This window comes from Acipenser ruthenus, chromosome 9 (assembly GCF_902713425.1).
Source record: "Acipenser ruthenus chromosome 9, fAciRut3.2 maternal haplotype, whole genome shotgun sequence".
NCBI lineage: Eukaryota > Metazoa > Chordata > Actinopteri > Acipenseriformes > Acipenseridae > Acipenser > Acipenser ruthenus.
Window position 1 is genome coordinate 57,034,495 of NC_081197.1, and position 6,000 is coordinate 57,040,494.

Consider the following 6,000-nt stretch of genomic DNA (forward strand, 5'->3'; position numbering starts at 1 on the left):
GCAAACCAGTGAAGGCAAGCCCCAGCCTGGAAGTCATATTTTTGTAAGTTTTGTTTTGTGTGTTTATTTTGGTGATTGGAAACCTTTATTTGTAAGTTTTGTTTGGTGTCTATTTTGTGTTTTGAAACCTTTTTGTTTGGCCCTTGTGCCTATTTATTTTATTATTTTTGTTTATTAAAAAACTTTATTTTTGAACTTTATACTGTCTCTGAGTCTCAAACCTCGGTCAATCCTGTCACAAGGCCACTTCAGAATAGTCCAATGTTTTGTTCTTATCCATTCTTGGGTGCTTTTAGCTGTGTGTTTTGGGTCATTATCCTGTTGGAGGACCCATGACCTGCGACTGAGACAGAGCTTTCTGACACTGGGCAGTACGTTTCGCTCCAGAATGCCTTGATAGTCTTGAGATTTCATTGTGCCCTGCACAGATTCAAGGCACCCTGTGCCAGGCGCAGCAAAGTAGCCCCAAAACATAACCGAGCCTCCTCCATGTTTCACTCTAGGTATGGTGTTTTTTTCTTTGAAAGCTTCATTTTTTCGTCTGTGAACATAGAGCTGATGTGACTTGCCAAAAAGCTCCAGTTTTGACTCATCTGTCCAAAGGACATTCTCCCAGAAGGATTGTGGCTTGTCAATATGCATTTTAGCAAATTCCAGTCTGACTTTTTTATGTTTCTTTCAAAAGTGGAGTCCTCCTGGGTCTTCTTCCATGGAGCCCACTTTCGCTCAAAAAGCGACAGATGGTTGGAGTTCAGCTTGTATCTCTTTGGCAGTTATCCTTGGTTCTTTTTCTACCATTTGCACTATCCTTCTGTTCACTCTGGGGTCGATTTTCCTCTTGCGGCCGCGCCCAGGGAGGTTGGCTACAGTTCCATGGACCTTAAACTTCTTAATAATATTTGCAACTGTTGTCACAGGAACATCAAGCTGCTTGGAGATGGTCTTGTAGCCTTTACCTTTACCATGCTTGTCTATTATTTTCTTTCTGATCTCCTCAGACAACTCTCTCCTTTGCTTTCTCTGGTCCATGTTCAGTGTGGTGCACACAATGATACCAAACAGCACAGTGACTACTTTTCTCCATTTAAATAGGCTGAATGCTTGATTACAAGATTGGAGACATGTGTGATACTAATTAAAGAAACTAATTAGTTTGAAATATCACTATAATCCAATTATTTATGATCTTTTCTAAGGGGTACCAACAAATGTGTCCAGGCCATTTTAGAATATCTTTGTAGAATAAGCAATAAAATTCATCTCTTTTCACAGCTTCTTTGCTTTATTCTATGACATACCAAAGGCATGCAAGTATACATGATAAAATAGCTTTTAATTTCATCACTTTTCAGGAGGAATGAAGCATTATTTCAATGAGCTGTAAGGGTACCAACAAATTTGAGCACGTCTGTATATATACAAACACACAATAACAAGGGAAAATGGGGGAAGTAATATTTATTTTAATTTATGATTTTTGTCTGTAATTTATATATTTCTATTTTTAATTAACACTGAAAAAAATACTTGAATTTGCAAAACAAAAATCTTCAGCTAAAAAGCTCCATGTAAACAGATGTGTATGGAGGCTAAGCAGTCAATCAAAGAGCTCAGACCTAAATAAACATCCAGAGTCTTACTTTGTTTAGCATTCTGCTGTTTACATCTTACCTCCAATCCTGAACAACAGGACTGATAAAGAGAATATCGAAAATGACATTCTGTAAAGAAAAGCAGCTGTACCCACAACCAGAACTGTTATTAGAGTAAATAAACTCACCAATACAAACTACAAACAAGCTCTGCTGGTGCACCAATAAGGAGGCTGTGTGGTCCAGTGGTTAAAGAAAGGGGCTTGTAACCAGGAGGTCCCCGGTTCAAATCCCACCTCAGCCTCTGACTCATTGTGTGACCCTGAGCAAGTCACTTAACCTCCTTGTGCTCCATCTTTCGGGTGAGACGTAATTGTAAGTGACTCTCCAGCTGATGCATAGTTCACACATCCTAGTCTCTGTAAGTCGCCTTGGATAAAGGCGTCTGCGAAATAAACAAATAATAATAATAAACAAATAATCTGAAACTCAGCGCAGCTGTACCCACAACCAGAACTGTTATTAGGGTAAAGAAACTCACCAATACAAATTACAAACGAGCTCTGCTCGTCCATCTGAAACTCAGCGCAGCTGTACCCACAACCAGAACTGTTATTAGAGTAAAGAAACTCACCAATACAAATTGTATTGTTACATCAAAATCAATATGTAGCATTTTAAGAAAGCAGAGAGTTCTAGTTGTCCTCAACTGGAGTCAATTAGGTGAGAGACCAAATGGAGTGTAATAATATGAGGTTTAAAAAAAAAAAATATATATATATATATATATATATATATATATATATATCAGGATTTGATATACAGTGCATTTTGTTTTATTACTGTCAAAGAAAGAATTCTGCCCAGTATAGAATCATGTTTCATTTCCTTTCACAAACACACAGTAGCTGGCACTGCATCATGAAACTAATTGGGTCAGTTGTACTTAACATTTACTCGATTGCATCTATTGCTCTAACTTTAAATACATTCAATAAAAAATATAGAAATAAGAATCTCAGAATAATCCCATCATGTTTATAAATTCTACAGCAGCCACTCAAACACAGAGCCATGAATCCGATACAATTAAAGGAGCAGCTGAATGCACGACTGCAAGTGAGATACAATAAAACAGAAATCCACTCCGGGGGTTCCTCTGGTGTCAGTAACCTGCAATAGCTAAGCTCCAGAGCTGTTTAAATCCCACCAAGACCCCTACGGTTATTCACCGGGCTGCGAGACACTGGATTCATGAATCCATTCTAATAATAGTTCCCACACTAAGCTTTGCTTCTGTACATGGCATGCTATAGTAACAGTCAGTATAAGCAAGCACATTTAGATTGCAGCAATCCTTTTTTAACATGCATTGCTGTTTGTGTCTAGCTGGTTATTTGCTATTGCCAATGCACTCTCAATCAGTCTCCTAGGAAGAACTGAAAATGTATTGTGTTTCCCCCCTTGTGTCTGCTATTAAGGTTTCCTTCCCTAAGAAAAAAACAAAAACAAAAAAAGCTTGTTTGTTCAGCTGTCAGAAAGGACTGATTTTTAGGTTGCCAACTTCAATGCATAGATCTACATAGTGAACCAACCAACCCTTTTTAACAACCGCGACTGCATTTATAGTTATGCTAACAATCCCTACTGCAGCTGACACAACCATTCTGGACAGTGTGGTATATGTGCACTACATTGTATAGTGCATCTACTGAAAATTACTGAGATGTGGAACATGATTAAACATACCATTAATATGATACCTTTTCAAAATATTCTTGCATAAAGTACAGATACATTAAGATATATATAATTTGGAGAAACTAGTTGTTAAGACAGAAGCAATCACAGCGCCGTTTTACAGACGAATTCAGACCGTTAAACTAAGGAATACACATCTATACCGAATGCACCAGAGACAGCGCACCGCATGCTAACCTGCATCAGCACATGGAGCCACGCAAGCCCTGTGAAGCAGGCAGGCAGCAGGCAGCAGGCAGTCTCTCTCCTTGGTGCTGAACCCGTTTCCCAGGTGGCGTCTACAGCAAGGGACATTTTTTTTTTTTTTTTTTTTTTCTATTTCCTTGAGTCTCATTATCTCACCTTTCCTAATTGTTCGTCTGCGCTATGGCTTATTTATTCTTGTTATAACGCTAACAACACGATCTGATGTTTATGTTAACTTTAACCCTACTTTTTTAGCGTTATGTTTAATGATCGCTCATTTTCACTTGTGAGTTTTTTTCTTGCCTTGTTTGTAACTACAGCCAGCTTGCGGTCATGATTCAGTAGTGAACACCAGTCAGTATTTTCATCATTAAGTGTAAGACATTGGTTTAATCCACCCTCGGTTAATAGTCCCGGCTGTGACAGAATATATTCGATGCATTCTTTGTTTTCAATCAAGGCGATCACATTCACTCAGATGTCACCAGTAGTCCATGTTGTATTGCTGGGTTGCTAACGCCATTCAGAAAGCTGACGCATCTTGGGTCCATGTGAAAGGCGTTAGTTAGTGCTGATCTATCTTAGATGCTTTTTTAACGATTAAAATGGACAAGTTCCGTTTCTAGAAGGGTTTCTGATAATGATTGTGTGTGTCCATGCTAAACTTTGTTTTTCTTATTTACCGTGAAACGCAATTCATCTATAACATGACTGCGTTGCATTATTCGCACTGACGTGACATTATGACGTGTGTGAAACATTTGTTCAGGAGACAATAAGCAGCAACATAAATGGAACAAGTATTTCAAAACAAACATGTGTCCAGAGATGAGCCCTCTCCACGAACAGCACAGGCTTCTATTCATTTTAAGTTAGAGTGCCTTTTTCTTGATATCTTAAGTAGTGTTCTGTTTTCCCTGTATTTTTACTGTCAATGTAATCACGTATACGCGTGTAAGCATTTAATAAAGGATATACAATCAGTTCGCATTGCCTGTTGTATACGATTAGGAATACCGCGCACACACACTCACAATACAGTATTAACCTTTCTTACCTTGAGAAGAAGTTTTCGGGGATGTATCTTGCAAAACTGCTATCTGACCTCTTCTGTTGTGTTGGTGGAAATAAAATGTATATCCTGAGATGCCAAAAAGAGCGGGTGCGAGATCGCGGTGCTGCCGCCTGTCCTGCCTTTTCTCTTTTTAGCTGAGTTGCATCTCAAAGCCGGGCTGTTTGTTCCATTTGCCTAGGACCGACCGAGGCGCGCGACACGCATGGTCGTGCATGGCGCGGGCTGCCTCTTAACTCAGAACGCGCAAGGGAATTCCAGGTGCAACAAACGAGCTGCAATGATTACTCCCTTCCGACACATCAGCATGCAACGGCAAACTGGCAAGCTAAAAAAACACAAAATACAACTGGGAGCGGTAACTGACAAACATGGCGTTCTGCCCTTGCCACCAGCAGAATATACAGTACACCACTCCCCCGAGAGCACGTCTTTTAATTGGTTTTATTATTATCTTCATGTAAGGCAGCAGAGGGTCATAGTGATCTGGTGCACGTGAAAGCATGGAACGCATCCTAGGCGTGGAGATGATACCCTCAGAGAGGAAGAGTCACATTTCCGTTGAAACTCATACCAGGGCTTCAAAAAATGCAGTTACGTGTGAAGCAGCATCCACATTATTAAAGAGACAGGTTTCTGTTTTCACCCTGAAACAAGTTAAATTAAAAAATAATGATTAATCTAGGAACCGATTTGAACTTTTTTTCGCAAATACACAAATATGTGATCAACCTGTAGCCCACAGGGTTTTATTTGTGTGTTTACAGCACTGTGTAGCCACCCTGCATTGCATCAACCACCTATCCCTGGGGATTCACCGGTGGTGCAAAATTATCTTCATAAAATCAAGGGGGTGGGGGACTTGTCCCAGTGGGGTAAATTGAAACACGTGTCAGTGACCCACACTTCAGTGTGAATGGGATGGCTCTCACACCACTGAATATTTCGGTTTTGTATTCATGCCAATGGAAACCCTGCCTTTTGTGTGTATTATATACAAGCTGCTTCCTGCAGGCAAGACATACCCCTTTGAAACCTGTGCTCAGCTGGTGGCTTGTACAGGGATGTTTAACACAGAACTGACCCAAAAGTGATGATTCTATTGGCCATTATGACACGACCTGTACAATGTAGCTCTGGTGTGCACCGTCCGTGCAGCCTCGTTTTTGTGTGCGTTTCAGGGTAAGCGCATGGCTCTAGGTTCACCAGCGCAGTTGGTATTTTTTGTCCAGAATAGCCTCTACAGATTGCAGAGGGCTGTCCTTCTGCCACAGTGAAAACTGTGTATATGGCCAGAGAAGGCAGCATAGTTAGTTCTAGTGCCTTCCATACATTGATCTACTTCACACTGGGTCCTAGCCAAGGATTCTTCAATATAAATGACTGCAA

At 40.2% G+C, this 6,000-nt stretch overlaps 1 protein-coding gene across 2 annotated transcripts in view; it reads right to left on the reverse strand.

Annotated features, from left to right (window-relative positions):
* Positions 1-4,973, reverse strand: part of LOC117405955 (ecto-NOX disulfide-thiol exchanger 1) — a 71,756-nt gene extending 66,783 nt beyond the window's left edge. For both annotated transcript variants that reach the window (XM_059030300.1, XM_059030303.1), the window contains exon 1: positions 4,597-4,973. The gene's annotated coding sequence lies outside the window, so the exon portion shown is untranslated. The remainder of the gene's footprint in view (positions 1-4,596) is intronic.
* Between the last annotated feature and the right edge of the window lie 1,027 nt (positions 4,974-6,000).